The 18992-nt window shown below is 41.9% G+C and overlaps 1 protein-coding gene and 1 long non-coding RNA gene across 5 annotated transcripts in view; one reads left to right on the forward strand and one right to left on the reverse strand.

The window, feature by feature from the left end:
- Positions 1–18992, forward strand: part of celf3a (cugbp, Elav-like family member 3a) — a 96718-nt gene that overhangs the window by 19807 nt on the left and 57919 nt on the right. The window lies entirely within an intron of this gene.
- Positions 15479–16724, reverse strand: LOC143516144 (uncharacterized). The gene is made up of 4 exons (XR_013131572.1): positions 16339–16724; positions 15886–16189; positions 15685–15810; positions 15479–15575 (listed from the first exon to the last, which is right to left on the reverse strand). It is a non-coding gene; the product is annotated as an uncharacterized LOC143516144 (long non-coding RNA).

Below are 18992 nucleotides of genomic sequence, written 5' to 3' on the forward strand. Positions count from 1 at the left end.
GACATTACGTAGAAAAGTTTTTACCCCCCTCCTGCCTGGCGTCACCATAGCGCGACTTGCGCGAACGGCGGAGGCTACTTGCTGCGTCACATTCTTTTTGCAGTGTTGTCCGAAGCAATATGTGGTAGTGTAAAGAAACACCCCTCAAAAACAGGGGAATGAACATTTACCTGACCAATTGTAATGTTGCATTAGTGCTGGAATTTAGGCTAAAGTGCTTGAAAATGTAACTACTTCGTTTCACAACAAATATCTGTCTGACTGAACAGTCAATCAATCAAATTTTATTTATATAGCGCTTTTTACAACAGTTGTTGTCACAAAGCAGCTTTACAAGTGCCGAGTCCTAGCCCCCAGTGAGCAAGCCAAGGGCGACAGTGGCAAGGAAAAACTCCCTAGTTTTTTTTGCATGAGTAAGAAACCTTGAGAGGAACCAAGACTCAGGGGGGGGGGGGACCCATCCTCCTCTGGCCGACACCGGTCACCATGACAACAACAATTTAGACAGAAAGAAATAAAGAAAAGAAAAAGATGTAGTATTGTCCATCATGGTGTAGGCTATTAACTTAGCTAGTTCTCTTGTATTACGTTAACAAATATGAGCCTTTTGTAATTCCAGGACGAAACATGACAGAACGTGAAGTTGTTAAGATTGGACGTTTTGAAAATAAACAACCAATAAATAATGTGATAAAAAGCGAATTATTTCGAATCATTTCGAATATATGTATAAATATTTAACTTAATTAAATTAACGTTGAGAATGTGTTGAAATGGACCTTAAAAGTGACGTACAAGTGCTTTAATTTCACCTTATAAAGGTGTATGAACCCGGCAAACATGACTTAGTTCACTGCGCTGAAGCGCTGCGCGTGCGAAGTTACAAAATTCGAGAGGTGCACGACTGCGAGGCTCTCGCGCACGGGTGGAGCCACCGCGATTACGTCATTTTCGGCGTGCGGACCCTCGCGCTGCTCACGCCACTCGCGCTGCTCACGCCACTCGTGCTGCGTCAAGTATAAAGGCTTAAACCAGGCTTAACATGGATGGTGTTGTTCTGTTTGTATTTAAAAGCTCTATCCAGTGGTGTGATTTAATTTGCCATTTTTGGACATTTTTTTTGTAACATACCTACTTAAAGCAGGTAATCTTACGGCTTATGTTTTTGCGATGGTGAATTTGATAAAAACAAGAGAGCTTCATACCTTTTAAAACTCACCAGGATTCACTAAGTGTGACTTGATCTTTAAATAATTTTCTGGAAGAGGACCCCCAGATAACTCCCATTAAATACACATTTATGTACATTTATTGCTCAGGTGTTCATTCTCTCTTCTCTCCTTACACAGGCTGTTTAGATAAATATACTTTATAAATGTGTTTTTTGTGTAGAATTGGGCAAAAGAGGCCGTGTCCCAACTACACCACATTTTCAGTAATTGCTGGCATTGTCTTTTGCCAGGAAAAATTTTCAGTCAGATGAAAATTTCTTTCTTTAACCCAAGGGTTAGAGACTGAAAAGTCCATCGTAAAGCAGTTTTCTTCGTTAAGCGTGACCCCAGATTTAGATACGCTTTGATCGTAAATACAGTATAGAAAAAAACGAACAATGTTCTCATGCGTGTGTACAACATGAGAGAGCGATTGCGTTGCCGAGATGGGCTGCGGTGGAAGCTTGAAAGTGACGTACAAGTGGTTTAATTCCACCTTGTGAAGGTGTATGAGCCCAGCAAACATGAATTGGTTCATTGCGCTGAAGCGCAGCGCACACGAAGTTACAAAATTTGAGAGTTGCACGACCTCGCGAATTGACAGCGCAAGGCCCTCGCGTACGGGTGGAGCCACCGCGATTACGTCATTTTCGTTGAGTAGACCCTTGTGCCACTCGCAATGCGTCAAGTATAAATCTAGCTTTACTTTGCGTAGCGTGGGTGCTTGCATAGCTTAGATGGAGAGATCGTCGATCCTCTTTTTGACTTTGAGGCTCGAGATCGTGACAATTTTGATTGATTTCAATTAAATATCAAAATCGTGACACCCCTAATATATATATTAAAAGGGTATTTATATACATATACACACAGGCTACATATATATAATCAACAAAAAAATTGAATCAATAACTTAAGGCTGGGCTAAGGCCAACATAACAAACAAAAATCCGTAATCCCCCGTTTCAACTTAATTAACCTGAGAAAACGGCCCAAAAGAATACGGCAGCTCAGCCTTACTATTTTTTTTTATTGAACAATATTTTTATTGAAATTTTATCATATAATGCAATAAAACAAGTATTTATTAGATCGAGCAATAACACACATCCATACAATATATAAAGATATAAATGCACGAACGAAAAAAAATATATATATATTGATGATAATAAAAAAAATAAATAAAAATGCACTCAAGCAATACTTTTCAATGTTTGTGTAGTATGTCCTTTCAAAAAACCGCTGTGTGCTGAGTAGCTGAACCGGAGCGGAGTTGCGCATGCGCGGGTGAGTTTCTCCGCTGGCTTGCCTTTTACCGGTAATAATCAATCGCACACGGTATGATAACCGTGCATTTTAATACCGTGGTATACCGTGAAATTGGTTACCGCTGCAACCCTAATCTCAAACTTGACATTATTTCTTTTGATACCATTTTACTTTTTGCGGAAAAAGTTAGGATTTCTCTGATTCTTTATGAATGAATTAAATTCATATTATTCTTCATTAAGTACATAAAACAACTTGGAAAATGCTAGAATCATCTCACACCAGATTTCTCTAGAAATCTATAGTTCTAATCTCATTATATGGCCTTGCTCCTCTTGTTTTATGTATGTACTGTATGTGTATATGCATATGTGTATTATTGTTATTATTATTATTTGTCTACTTTCATTATTTTGCCAGCACAAGTTCATTTAAAATTACATTGATTCTGCAGGGCCTATGCTGACTTTTACTTTGCAAAAGTTTGGTCATTCTCCTGTAGATAAATTTGTTTGTTTGTTCAACACTGAAAGCTAGTGTTTCCTGTATGTAGTTAACGTATGTGTAGCCGCTTTATGTGAATGTTACCTTCTCACAGTTGCATTGCTAAATTGCCAGTCATGTTGAGTGTGAGTGAAGTTTTCGTTGAATCAGCGCTTAATATTATGCACAGAAAATTTCAGGATGCATGGCTTGAAATGACATTCAGTCTTTTGAATTTGCATTGTATTAACATCATTTTTTGATAACATATTCAGGGGTAACAGTAGGTAAATGCTGCCAGGTGCAGTCCTTGAATTTGAGAAGTTGGTCCTGGAAAGTCATTTAAAGGTCCTTGAATCTGATGTTAACCAAGGTGTGGGAACCCTGTATATACAAATACAATAAATGGGTAGCATATAAGCATTACTTCTCACAGTGCTTATTGAAATCTCTCATAACAGACCTGACGGTAAACCATCGGTCTGAACTCACGCAGCCAGATACAACTCAAGCCAGAAATCACTCAGTATCACCCAATGACCAGGTGGAGCCCACCACTCAAGACCCCACAAGGCACTGCTTCTCTCTCAGAGCAAGCTTTTAAAGACCCGCCATCCAGTCTCATCCTGCGCCATGAAGCCACATGCCTCCTGCACCGGATGATGATAAGGTTGTTGCACCATCTTCTGGAGAACCTGCAAAATGACTCCAAAACAACCAAACACCAAAAGAAACCAAAAAAACTCTGACCGTAACACCCATCTGTGCAGTTAGAACACACACACACTGGTGATTACTAGGGGGCTGTGGTGCACACGTGCCCAGACCGGTGGGCAGCCCTAGCCCGCCACCCAGGAGCAGTTGGGGTTAGGTGACTTGCTCAAAGGTACCTCAGTCATGGCCTTAGGCCTGGGAATTGAATCCACAACCCTCCGGTCCCAAGACCTCACTTGCCATGATTTGTGGTTGTTTGTCTTTGAAAAAGACATGTGCAAAACAACAAGCCAGCTGGATTGTAAACATGCTAAGATAAGCTAAACCCTTCAGAACACACACGATTGACACTGTTTGGCGACACTGAAGCAGTCGTGGATTATTTTGTTAGTTGATATTTTGATTGTATACTTTTTGACATCATAGAAAAGAAAAGGCTTAGTTTGGCTGGAGTTTGTCAAGTTGTTTGGGTACAGCGTTGAACCGGAAGTTAGCATGAACAATAGCTATGAAGATCTATGAAGGACTTGTTTGTCAGTATACGTAAACAATTGTGCATAAGATAATTCATACTAAATATTACCTAAATATTAGATGATGAACAGTATTAGAGTATTTAAGTACTGTAGTACTTCAGCATCGTTTAGGACATGGGTTAAAGTTCTCCGTCCCTACGACGGATTTCCGTCATTTGATTTTTTTGGGGAAAAAATCCGTCAAATCATAATAAACAACACACGCGCGTGCTATCTGTTTTGTGGCCGAAATATGATTCTCACTGGCGCTCATCAGCGCTGGATGGATGACGGCGGTGTCATTTGATTGACTTGCGGTTCATTCCGCCTTCAGATTTGCGGATGTTACGTAGAAAAGTTTTTACCCCCCTCCTGCCTGGCGTGATCGTAGCGCGCGACTCTGTACATCTGCGCGAACGGCGGAGGCTACTTGCTGCGTCACATTCTTTTTGCAGTGTAGTCCGAAGCAATATGTGGTAGTATAAAGAAACACCCCTCAAAACAGGGGAATGAACATTTACCTGACCAATTGTAATGTTGCATTAGTGCTGGAATTTAGGCTAAAGTACTTTAAAATGCTTGAAAATGTAACTACTTCGTTTCACAACAAATATCTGTCTGACTGAACAGTTATTACGTTAACAAATACGAGCCTCTTGTAATTCCAGGACGAAACATGAGAGAACGTGAAGTCGTTAAGATTGGGCGTTTTGAAAATAAACCACCATTAAATAATGTGATAAAAAGCGAATTATTTCGAATCATTTCGAGTACATGTATAAATATTTAACTTAAATTTAACGTTGAGAACGCGTTGAAATGGACCTTGAAAGTGACGTACAAGTGCTTTAATTCCACCTTATAAAGGTGTATGAACCCGGCAAACATGACTTGGTTCACTGCGCTGAAGCGCTGTGCGCGCGAAGTTACAAAACTGCGAGGCTCTCGCGCACGGGTGGAGCCACCGCGATTACGTCATTTTCGGCGTGCGGACCCTCGCGCTGCTCACGCCACTCGCGCTGCTCACGCCACTCGTGCTGCGTCAAGTATAAAGGCTTAAACCAGGCTTAACATGGATGGTGTTGTTCTGTTTGTATTTAAAAGCTCTATCCAGTGGTGTTAATTTTTTGTAACATACCTACTTAAAGCATGTAATCTTACGGCTTATGTTTTTGCGATGGTGAATCTGATAAAAACAAGAGAGCTTCATACCTCTCACCAGGATTCACTAAATTTGACTTGATCTTTAAATAATTTTCTGGAAGAGGACCCCCAGATAACTCCATTATATAAACATTTATGTACATTTATTGCTCAGGTGTTCATTCTCTCTTCTCTCCTTACACAGGCTGTTTAGATAAATATACTTTATAAATGTGTTTATTGTGTAGAATTAGGCAAAAGAGGCCATGTCCCAACTACACCACATTTTCAGTAATTGCTGGCATTGTCTTTTGCCAGGAAAAAGTTTTCAGTCAAATGAAAATTTCTTGCTTTAACCCATGGTTTAGGATCTTAGTTAGCAGGATTAGCTTAGCTAGCCTCTTGAACTTTTGGACATCTCTTAGTCTATTAGTATGTTATATGATGTTATATATTATATAACTTTTATATGATAACTTCATTTAGAATCTTTCTGTAAGATGTCCAACGTTGTTTTGTTTTAGACAACAACTTGCTCTTAATGTATAGGGGCCAATGTCTTGGAACAGGGTGTACCACATTTGAACAAGGGTGTGGTACTATGGACATTCTTTGGGCCATCCAATGTGCAGTAATGTGTAACTCTTCAATATTTACATGTATGTGCTAAATATTGTTTATTGTCAGACAAGACCCTATTGAATCAGAGAAGGAATAATAGAAAGAATTCCAAATCACATGTTGTACATTTATACACTGTACATCCTCAAAATCAAAACTGCATTTTCCTTTTATGATAATTTTCTTCTGTTAGAGGCACTCAAATTCTGGAAATCTAAGTGTAGGGCTGAGTAAATATGTTGGCCCAACTGTCTACTTCAGTTTGAATCCTGAATGATCATTTTGCTGTTACTAGTCAAGTCGAGAGGTTTTATTGTCATTTCAAAAAATTTTCATATTTTCAGTTTGATATGCGCACTGCGCACTGATGGTGACTTTTTTGTTAATGTTCTCTAAAGTTTCATAAAAAATAAATAAGTAAATAAATAAAAGCTTAGTAAAGCCAACCTACCATGTTTATTCATTTATCTGAGTGTTTTAGGTTTCTACTTTGAAGTGGAAAAAAGTCCTGAATGAGAACGGGATCCCGTTTAAGGAGCTCTACATTTAAAAAAAAACCCTGATTCGATTATTAGTCGACTAAAGGGAAAATCTGACAAATCGGATTCGACTATAAAAATCCTTAGTTGAATACACCTCTAGTGCAGACAGAAGTGCAACGGTACAACACAATACAGACAGTACAGTATACAGAGTGCATACTATACCTACAGGGGTATACAGGGGTGCCCAATGCGTTGAGGAAGTGTGGGTCGATCGCGAAGGAAGTGTGGGTAAATGTTTAAATGTGCCATATTTTGTCAATTGTGATTTTTACACCCCAATCGAAATTTGTCCTCCGCTTTTAACCCATCTGTGCAGTCAGAACACACACACACACACACGCACACTAGTGGTTACTAGGGGGCTGTGGATCACAGGTGCCCAGAGCGGTGGGCAACCCTAGCCCGGCGCCCGGGGAGCAGTTGGGGTTAGGTGCCTTGCTCAAGGGCACCTCAGTCATGGCCTGTCTGGGAATCGAACCCACGACCCTCCTGTCACAAGACCAGTTCCCTAACCGCCAGGCCATGACTGCCCTCATGACTGCCTAGATCGCATGACATTAAGAAGTAGTGGATGAATGACAGGCTATCGTCCATTTGCACCCCCCTGTCAACGATCAACACGCCGCTAAAAAATAAATAGGTATATCATTTTGACTTGGTCATCTTATAAGTAGCTCGCAAGCGGAAATGTTGTGGGCACCCCGCCTTAAGATTTGAATGTGTTCTAGTACAAATAGAAATTCATTGTTCCAGTTAAGCTTAGCCTTAGTGAATAGTTGCACATAGTGAGGTAAAATTAACCTTTCACAGCAAGATATATCTGTGGGACTGATAAAGGTCTTTGAAGTCAAGGGTAACTTATTATTAAAAGTTATTCAAGAATTTTGCTTAAAGCAGTTACTAATGAGTAAGTGCTGATTGTTTGGTTGCTGACAGGCTATGGGCTAAGCATTATTTCAAGCATGAAAGTTTCTCATGTTTCTGTGAACAGCTACCAGGGTTTCCAGGCCACCTTTGTTGGCTGTGTCCTCCCTTCTGTCAATTGTGGAAGATCAATTGAAAAACTGTGAAGAGATTCAAAATGAAAGATTGATGCGGACATTGCAACTGGACAATTTAACATCATATTCTGAACTTCCAAAATGCTTGCCGGCACTAAAATGTGGAGAGAAGTGCTACAGACCACAATTTACAGTAAAAGCCTTGTTGGAGTGGCAATAAGTGTTTTCCGAGGGACTGCTTATGTTGAGTCCATTTTCAAGATTTGATGTCATACCAAAATGGCAGTCTTGTGATTGGTCATTTTGTGTGTCTTTCAATTTTTTGATTTGCTTGTAACAGTTGTTCTAGGTCAAGTGCTGAAATGTACCAGGTTTTCCCTCGAGAATCTGGTAATGCGAAATTAAATAAAATTAGGCTTTGTAATACTGAATTTTGTAATGTGTAATATGTTTTTAACTGGGAGATTTTCAGCAAGTACAAATCTAGGCAAATTAGACATGTCTGGAAAGTGTTTTTGCTGTAAAACATTAGCATATGTGTAGGCAGGGTCTCATGGTTTCCCCTTTTAGGTGGTAGCTCTGGTGTAGAACCATGGAAAATGAATAACTCAGAAGAGTATAGTTGAAAATGTTGTCCATGTTTTTACCCAGTTTTTGGCGTTGGCTGTTAAGGCATTCTGGCTCTAACCGTAACAAAAGTAAAGATGAATATCAGAGAATTGATGTGCTGTGAACATATTAAAAGACAGTAAAACAACATTCTAACAACATTATTTAACTTTGCTTATGTTTGTCAAGTTCAGGTTTTATTGCAATTATTTACATCATCATATAGATTTGGTAGGTGTGTCTGAAGATAAAAACAAACAACAAAAAAAACATTGAAATCTCAAAAAGTAGATCAAGTGGGCAAGAACATCTCCAACAACAGAAGGAACATGAAGGTCAAGTGTCATCAAGGACATAACAGTTCACAAAATGATCCATGGGTTTCAAAAGCAAGTGTGTAAAGGTGTGCAGGATTGGGACATTCTGGGATGAATTTTGATTACCTTGTGGTGAAGGATTGTGGAGAAGCAATGTATTAAGTTCTCTGAATGCCTATGGGAAGTAGCTGTCCTAGAGTCTGGCAGTGGTGGTGTGGATGCTGTAGTTTCATCGGCTGGATGGCAGGAGGGAGAAGAGACTGTTGGAGGGGTGGGATAGATCATCCACAGTGCTGGTGGCCTTGCAGCTGCAGCAATTCTGATAAGAAATGAGAGACCCTGATAATCTTCTTAGCTGCTCTCTCAATCCGCTGTAAGAACATTCGGTCTCAGTCCACAGTTTCCATTACCAGATTGTCAGCCAGCCGGCCAGGATCACAATTAGACTGCCAGTTAGGTCTGGGCAATATGACTATATATATTGTTTGATGACAGGAAAACATCTATTGCTTCTATTGTTATTTGCTAGAGTTCATTTTGTTGTGTTGCAAACCATACTTTACAGCAATAATTTTCATCATTTGAATAACACTTTGCATTAAGGCAACACAAATATGGTGGGTCACCGAATAAATGAATCTGATGAATCATGAACACTTTAGTCAAATTTATTTATATAACAGCTGCTGTCACAAGAGCTTTACACATGCATCAAGTCCAAACCCTCAGTGAGCAAGTCGAAAGCAACAATGGCAAGGAAAAACGCCTTACAGGAACAAACCTTGAGAGGGAATCGGAAACCATCCTCCTCTGGTTGACAACCAACACAAAATTAGAAACAATGTAAAAAAAAAAAAAGCAAAATAAGTAATGAGGGGGGAATAAAATAAACGTCTGTTCAGAGTTTTCTAGAAGTCCTAGTTTGGTTCTATGAGAGTACTTGAGTCCGGCACCCATCTGGCACAAGTATGTCTATACAGGGCAATGAAGAAATAGATGGCTGGGGTGGAGAGTGTGTCAGCCACAGTGGTACTAGGAGCTGTAGCATCTGAGACTAGTTTAAGCTTAGTAACAATATGACACCATGAGAAGGTGTACCTCACAGAAAGAATAGATTATTAGGCATGTCCAAATACAAGGTGTGTAAATTGGGGAAAAGTAATGTGCAAGGATGGATTCCAGCAGATGTAGCAAAAAAGATGGATCCATAATCTAATGTAGGCATATGGGTTCACAGGAATATCAGCAGTCAAAATTGATTGAAGTGATAGCCTCATAAAAATCCCAGTTCATAACTTGAAATGATCTACAACTTTACCCAAGAAGACCGACTATTCAGGGTACTAATAAAGAGCCTGCATCTTTTGATCTAAGCAGATGTTGCACATATGGAATGCACTAGCAGTTTGCTAAGATACTATAGGGAGACATAAGACACAATGCTTTATAGGTCATTATTCAAGTAAATTTTATGTATATAGCACTGTAATGGAGCTCTCATCCGTTCTATGTTGCGAGCTATTATAATGGACAGAACCACGAGACAACCTCAAAGTTTTACAGACTCTTTTATTGATACCCACAGGGCTGCAGTGGCAAACACTAGTTGGACCTTGTCAGAACTTGGAATGCAGATGAGTGAGGGCCTGGTTGATGTGTGTCGATTAAGTTGATTAGTTTGTTAACTTGTTTTCTTTTTCTTTTTTTTGCGCATTCTTTATTAAGGTTTGTTGGGTTCCCAGGCACTCTTCACAGTGGACTGAATAAAGTGGTATATTGGAACTTCCAGTTCTGTTTTTCAGTTTTTTTTGCAAGTGCCACTCAGCTATCCTGCAACAAGCACATTTTACAACACGTTGTCACAAGGCAAGGGGTCCAGATCCCTAATGAGCAAGCCAGGGCCGACAGTGGCAAGGAACAACTCCGTAGGAGGGGATTAAGAAGAAACCTTGGGACCAAGACTCAAAAGGGTACCCGTCCTCCATTGGGTGGCCCAGCTAATAGAAGTCCATATTTATAGTTCTGTTTCTAGGCCGAGCAGCCCCTCCAATGTGGATGTTGAGCATCAGGTAGGAGTCGGCATTGGTGTGTACGCTGGCGTTATCAGCACATCCACTGGTGACATTAGCACATGCATCCATGGCATCGGCATATCCACTGGCAAGCCAGACCATTTTTGACCGATGCTTTGACACTGTCTGCGATTAGTTATCTGTGTCTCTGTTAAGAATTGGGTGATGCAACCTTACATGAACCGGTAGCAAAACATGACCCCAAAAAGTTGTGTTTAGTTAGTCAGCTAGCCGATCGGTCCCTCTTGAGCAGAAGTTACATGAGCCTTTTCTGGTATGTAAGTAAACTATTGCATCTCAGTATGAGAGTGATGGAGAAATAAAAGATAGTGACTCTTAACTGTGAAAACAAATGTTCTGTTGAAGAAAATACACTTATTTTGATTAATTTATAGTGGGTTTAGTAGCACTACTTGTGTTTAAGTGTTATTTGGTATTTTAACAGTGTTTTCCATGTTCATTTTGTTCAAAACCCAAATATTACCAGACTGACCCACTATTATTCTGGAGAGTAGGTTACATGTATTGAAGTAGAGGTCTACACTCCCGCGGTAATCCCGCGGGTACCGCGGGACCCGACAGAATATCTTGCGGCGCGGGACAGAATTTAATTGTTATTGGCGGGAGCGGGAGTTGAATTAGTCCAGGCGATGCGGGAGCGGGACCACATACATGTAGAAAAATCCCGCAAATTAATAGTCTAGAAAATTATAAGAATAACAACGCAATGATTTCCATGCATAAGGAACAGGACGAAAACAACTAATCATTCAGTAAGTAAGCAATAAACTAATTCAAAAAATTGGCTAAGCAACTGATCACGTGAACATGAAGTGTGCGTCATTTTGTCATTTTGATACAGAAATGGCAGACTGTAGACCAGGGGTCGGCAACCTTTGAGACATGGAGTGCCAACTTTAACATGTCCAGTCAATGAGTGTGCCACTATGACGGCGAGTTTAAATTGTTGACCGAGGAAAGGGGGGGGGGGTGTAAATGGACACAAATAAAGTATTATATCGCGATCGATCGCCAAGTATAAAGCCGAGCCGTTCGCGTGAGGTGTGCGTGCGGAGTCGCGCACTACGGTCACTCGTGAAAGTATAATCCATTAATATAATAATTTATATTAAATTATATATATTTTTGCTGATGCTGGTCCAGCGTGTCGCGTGCCAGTGATTATGCCTCGGCGTGCCATAGGTTGCCGACCCCTGCTGTACGGTCAACCAGTTTCAGCTGTGGAAAATTCAATTAAAACAGGTGAATACACCACAATTAAGCCAACTACAGGAAAGTCTGATGTATGGAAGTCATATTCCATTGTAATTAATGGAGAGGGAAATCGGCTTGTTGTGATTGATATCAGAAAGGTTTGGTGTACGTCACCTGACGGCATGTGTTTGGACTGTGGTAAGAAATGGGACAGCGCGATCAATCGCTATATTGCTGTTTTAATAAATACATAAGAACATTTCAAGTACTAAATCTAATTAATTCAATTCATATTAGGATTGCGGGCGGGGGCGACAGAAATGTGTATGTGGCGGGCAGGGGCGCAGATGGCACTGGGGACGGGGGGCACATGTCCCCTCCAGATTTATATTGACCCCATCCGAAATCTAACATCTACAATAAACGTATATATTGTACAGCTTGGTCCCCCTCACTTCAGAATTTCCATCTGCGCCCATGGTGGCGGGCGGGTGCGGGATTAAAACAAGCGATTTTTTGGCTGGTGGGAGCGGGACTAAAACAAGCAGGTGCGGGCGGGAGCGGGATTAAAACAAGTGGGAGCGGGCGGGAGCGGAATTAAAAAAGCAGTCCCACGCAGACCTCTACATTGAAGCTTGTTTCTTTTAGACGTAACCAACATTCGTATGTGTGTGACAATGGAATATGACTAATGTCACTTTTTTCAGTAACGACTAATATAATGAGTTACTATTTCCAGTTCAGTAATCAGATTAAAGTTACTTATTCAAGTAACTGCGTTACTGCAAAGCAGTAGGACAGGTGCTCAGGTGCTCTAAGTGATAATCAATGGTGTGTCGGTGGTGCTCCGTAGAAAAAAGAGTCAGCAATGAAAACAGTAGTAACAGGCAACACACCCAGGGTCCAAAAATGGACCTGCCGTATCAATGCCTACCGGTTTCGGTGACCAATTCACCTTCAACAGGGCAGTAAAGTAATGGCAAGTAATAAATACCCCCCCCCCCCCAATCTTGTTTGTGCTTTATAAGCTCTGTGAATTTTGTTACTTGCCATTACTTTACTGCCCTGTTGAAGGTGAATTGGTCACCGAAACTGGTAGGCATTGATATGGCAGGTCCATTTTTTAATAAAGGACCTTTTACTCTACCTCTTTACCCTGGGTGTGTTGCCTGTTACCACTGTTTTCATAACTGCGTTACTATTTTTATTTTCCTTAGTAAAAATATATATTTTTGCTTTCTTCATGGCTCAGTTATACTTTTGCGTCTGACCGTAGCACTCGACTCAGCACGCTGCGTGCGAACATAAGAGCGTGAGCGCGTTTTACATGTCATTCTGTGCAGTGTTCTCCGTAACGATATGTGGTAGTGTAAATAAATGCCCCTCAAAAACAGGGGAAGGAACATTTACCTTACGTATTTTAATGTTACATTGTGTTCCAGGTTTGAAAAGTGCTGGAATATTGGCTAACATGCTTAAAAATGCTTGAAATTGTAATTGTATTTTGTTTCACAACAAAGATTCAAGATTCAAGATTCAAGAGATTTATTGTCATGTGCCCAGCAGAAACAGGCAGTTACACTGTGCAATGAAATTCTTACTTTGGTGTTCCTCCATTCACCATTAAAATATTAAAATCTTTAAACAATACAATAGTAAGGAATAATACAAGAGTAAATAAGTAATTAAATACAGAAAAATAAAGTGTATTTGAGTATTTCGCACGATGGCGAAATATTTAAAGTGTTTTTGTGCAAAGTGTGTGCAAGTTCTGTGCAAAGAGACTGTGGACATGTGAACATTGGGAGTTACTGACGTAAAATATTTGAGATGTGTGTGTAAACATTTCACATTAAGGGCATTTAAATGTGGTAAGGTGCAGGAACATGTGGAGTGTTGAGGGGGGCTTGAGAGGCATTAACGAGCCTGATTGCTTGTGCGTAAAAACTGTTTGTCAGTCTTTTAGTCCTGGACTTCACACTCCTGTATCGTCTGCCTGAAGGGAGGAGTGTAAAGAGTGAGTGCTGTGGGTGTGTGCTGTCCTTGATTATGTTGCGTGATCTTTTGATTACTCTGGAGTGATAGATGTCCTGTAAGGGTGTGAAAGTAGTTCCTGAAATGGACTGTGCAGTTTTGATTACCCGCTGGAGAGCCTTCCTGTCCTGCATAGTGCAGTTTCCATACCAGACCGTGATGGAGCTGCTAAGGACACTCTGGATGGTGCTTCTGTAGAAGGTGCTGAGAATTGTAGATGGCATGCCAAACTTCCTCAGCCTTCTCAGAAAATACAGGCGCTGCTGGGACTTCCTGATAATGGTGTGTGTGTTGTGAGACCAGGTGAGATCCTCGCTGATGTGGATACCGAGGAACTTGAAGGTTTTCACCCTCTCGACCTCAGTCTCACCGATGTACAGTGGTGAGTGTCGCTCCTGCTTTCTCCTGGGATCAATAACCATTTCTTTGGTCTTGTCAGTATTCAGGGAAAGGTTGTTTTTGTGACACCAGGTCACCAGGTCAGCCACTTCCCTCCTGTAAGCCTTTTCTTCCCCTCCAGTGATCAGTCCAATGACTGTCGTATCATCAGCAAACTTTATGATGCTGGTGTTGTTCTGGGAGGCCACATAGTCATATGTGAAGAGTGTGTACAGAAGGGGGCTTAGCACACAGCCCTGGGGAACCCCTGTGTTCATTATTTTTGTGCCTGATGTGCGGCTGCCAACTCTGACAGTCTGCGGTCTGTCCGTGAGGAAGTTCAGCACCCAGCTGCAGAGGGCGGGTGTCAGTCCGAGGGTGATGAGCTTTTCTACGAGCTTGCATGGAACAACCGTGTTGAATGCCGAACTATAGTCAATGAACAGCATTCTAACATATGTATCCTTGCCCTCTAAGTGTGTCAGGGTTGTGTGAAGTGCGGTGTTGATTGCATCGTCAGTGGAGCGGTTTTGACGGTATGCAAACTGGAGAGGATCTATGGAGTTTGGAATGGTCTGCTGAATGTGAGTCATGACTATTCTTTCAAAGCACTTCATTGCAATTGGGGTGAGTGCCACAGGTCGATAGTCATTCAGGCAGGTCGCAGTATTTTTCTTTGGAATGGGAATGATGGTAGTGGTCTTAAAGCAGGTTGGCACAACAGTTTGTGCGAGAGAGAGGTTAACACTAGGAACCCGACGGCCGCGAAAATTTTCGCAAGGCTTGGTAAGGTCCATGTAGCCCACTCCCCTGCTGTGAAGAGATTAACGCCCATTGTCTTGGTAATGCGGTGGAAGCGTCTCACCCCCAGCTCATACGCCTGCCAAAGCACAAGCGGCTCACCTCCAAGCTCATACAAGGCACCAAACGTGATACTTCACGAAAAACTTGGTTACAAACAAGCAGACTGTATATGTTACCGATCCTACAACAAACAGCGGAAATTTTGTAGACTCGTGTTTCAAAAGATACAATTCAAGCGCACGTAGAGAGTTTCTCAAATGAGTCCCGTCAAACAATAAAAATAAATAAAATTGTCTGAACCTCTTTGTATATTGTTTGAAGCTCTTTGTATATTTACTACACTATATAATATTTGTTACACTTTCTGTTTCCGCGTTTGAATTCGCGTTTGAAAAGCTAAGAAATTATATGGCGCAATTATATATATGGCTGATAAATGTTGTGATCTAAACAGCAGACTGGAAAAGGAGAGGAAAAGACAGGAAGAACAAATTCATGTGCTGTAAAACAACTTTATTTTGATCAAACATGGATGTCTATTCCGGGTTTCTTGAAGTGGAATGTCAAGAAAGTTGAGGGTGTCTTGAAGTTGAGGGTGTACTCGCCAGATGCACTTGCCGCATGCAACACACGCGTTGATGCTGTGGAGAACAATTCAAGGTACACCTTACATTTTGAATAAAATCTTTCAGAAGACAAAAATACGTAACATATGTGGTGTTACGTATGTAGGCCTACTTATCAACGTACCTTCATGTAGTTGTAGCCAACAGTTGCTACACAGCCAGGGTGTACTCGCTGCATGCAACGGGCCACCGGCGTGTTCCTGCGTGCACTGTGTATGCACGCACCTTCATGATGTCTGTCAACGGCGCACTGCAAAGAACAAAGTACATGTTATATTTTGAACGAATTTATTCATGTGTACCAGCCAGGGACCCTCTTTCTTACATTTGCGGCAGGTTCATCGTTCATCGCTGCCAAGGTCAACGGGCCACCGGCGTGTTCCTGCGCGCACTGTGTATGCACGCACAGAAGTACATGTTATATTTAGAACGAATTCATTCATGTATAAATTGATTCTGTGAAAATGTCACAGGCATGGGTCATAACAGAACGGGAATCCAATTCCAGCAACCATGAGAAAAATAACCAGCAACCACGACGAGAAATAAACAGAGGACTAACACGGAAACAGACATGAAATGGCAGGAGATGCGGGGCAGACCGTGACACCGGGTTTCATGATGTGCGACTGTGGAACAGAAAGAGAAGAGATTTTTGGTTATGTTCAAATAATAGTGTGTGTGTATATATATGTGTGTGTGATTGGTTGTCTGTATATATATATAATATATTTATATATATATATATATATATATATAAATATACTTATCGACGTACCTTCATGTAGTTTTAGGTACACAGTTGCCACACAGCCAGGGACACTCTGCCCTACACTTGCGACAGGTGTACTTGCCGCATGCAGCGCACGGGGTTATGCTGTGGTTCCGGTTGCAGTTTGTCTGCACCTGACACGTAGTCTTCTTTCCAGGAGCAGGCGAAGGACGTGGCGTTCTCTTCAACTCCTTTTCCTGTAGGAAACGAAGACGGAGTTCCTCAGCAAGAGTACACATAAAAACTCTCCTACTCTCTGTGGACCCCGTACATGCCGTGTACAAAACATGCGCGTTCATCGCTGCCAGGTCAAGTATGTTATAAAACACTGCAACGGGCCACCGGCGTGTTCCTGCGCGCACTGTGTATGCACGCGCCTTCTGGTCCATGATGTCAACGGCGCACTGCAAAGAACAAATACAAAGAAGTACATGTTATATATATAAATGTCCGTGAACACGTCTGCCAGTTCTGATGAACAGGCCCTGAGTGCACGTCCAGGGATGTTATCTGGGCCAGCTGCTCTCCATGGGTTTATTTTCCTGAAGTTCTTGCGCACATCTGCTGAAGTCACTGTGAACTTTGAGTCCTGCATGCTCTCCTTGTCTGTAAGATCTTCCAGTTCCAGTTGTCCAGGGCACAAGTTGGAGTCCTCAAAGTGAGCATAGAACTGATTCAGTTCATCAGGTGATGTTTGTTGGCTGGTTGTGATCGCCCTGCTTGATTGCTGGTGGTTGGTGATGTGCTGCAGTCCTTGCCACATGCGCCGAGAGTCTGTGGTGGTGTAGTAGCCCTCAAGTTTCAGCCTGTACTGTCTCTTGGCTTCTCTGATGGATCTACGCAGATCATATCTGGACCTCTTGTAGTCTTCAGCACTGCCAGTGAGAAATGCAGTATGTCGGGCACGCAGCATGGACCGAACGTCGCCATTTACCCAGGGTTTCTGGTTGGGGTACGTTATGCAGCGCTTTGTGGGGACAGTGGCTTCGATGCAGCAGCTGATGTAACCCGTTACCCCAGAAGCATAGTCCTCTAAATCCACAGAACCATCCTCTCTCATAGCAGCAGTTCTAAACACATCCCAGTTAGTACTATCAAAGCAGTCCTGAAGCACTGAGTCAGTCTCTTCATTCCACACTTTAATTATTTTACTCACAGGGGGTCCTTGCTTGAGAAGTTGTCTGTATGCTGGGTAGAGGAACACGGAAATGTGGTCGGACTGTCCGAAGTGCGGCCGAGGCACGGCTCTGTAGCCACCCTTCACGTTGCTGTAGACCTGGTCGAGTATGTTCCTCTCCCTGGTTGGAAAGCTCACGTGCTGATAATATTTGGGCAGCACAGTCTTCAGGTTGCAGTGGTTGAAATCGCCGGCCACAATGAACACGGCGTCTGGATGTGCGGTCTCTTGTTTATTAATGGCGTCATGCAGCAGCCCCAGCGCAGTGGCCGAGTTCGCGCGTGGTGGGATGTAAACAGCCAGAATAAACACGGCGCTGAACTCTCTCGGCAGATAGTGGGGTCTGCACTTCACCAGCAGAAATTCTAAATCCGCTGAACAGTGTTTCTCGACAGTCTTTACATCCGAACACCACTGTTTGTTTACAAAAACACAGACACCGCCGCCTTTGTTCTTTCCCGACGCCTCCGTACGGTCTGCACGATGAACGGTGTGTGTTTCCAGCTGGATCGCTGATTCCGGTGCACTGTTTGAGAGCCAGGTTTCCGTGAAAATAAGCGCACAGCACTCTCTGGTCTCTCGCCGAGTTGTTGTTCTGGTTCTCAGCTCATCCAGCTTGTTTTCAAGGGAGCGGACGTTAGCTAGCAACAGGCTGGGCAGCGGTGGTCTAGTAGCCCTAGCCTTTAGCCTAGCATGTAGCCCACCTCTCTTGCCCCGTTTACGCTTTGGCCGCTCTGTTCGTCGATTGCGCTGCTCACCTGAGGCCGGTGTTGTTGAGCTGGTGGTGGAGTCCGAGCGTAAAAGAAAGCTGAAGTCCGAGAGGCTGAAAGTGAGTTCGTGACGAACTTTACTTATCTCCAACAATGCTTCTCTACTGTAGCTAAATGTTCCGTGTGTTTGTTGTATATACAAAATGTACAATAAAACTATAATAAATACTAAATAGCGTCGGTTGCCGGAGGAACACACAAAGACGTCTGCCACGGTGGGCGCCATCTTGGTAGCTGTCTGAATGAATAGTTCGCTTATATTACGTTTACAAATATATTTACAAATAATACCATGCAGCAACACAAATGTAATGTCAGGAGATACATTGTTACTATTTAGATGCACTTCCAATAAAGTGAGTATTGGAAAAACTTATTTTGCTGCTGAATGTAACTACTAAAGTAACTTAATTACTTACGTAATTAACGTAGTTTTAAAATCAAGAAATATGTAATGTAACTAAGTTACTTTTTAAAGGAGTAATCAGTAATCGGATTACTTTTTCAAGGTAACTAAGCCATCACTGACTATGACTCAAGATTAATCATGTGTGTGCATAGTAGTGTTGTCAAAAAAATCGATATATCGATACGTATCGATACTGAACATTCTGAAACGGTACAATACTCGTTTCTCTTAAGTATAGATTCTTTTTACATAAAATGTGCTTTCGTTTGACCCACCCAAGCTGCCGTAATGCACAGGACAGTTT

This window comes from Brachyhypopomus gauderio, chromosome 6, assembly GCF_052324685.1.
Source record: "Brachyhypopomus gauderio isolate BG-103 chromosome 6, BGAUD_0.2, whole genome shotgun sequence".
Taxonomy (NCBI): domain Eukaryota; kingdom Metazoa; phylum Chordata; class Actinopteri; order Gymnotiformes; family Hypopomidae; genus Brachyhypopomus; species Brachyhypopomus gauderio.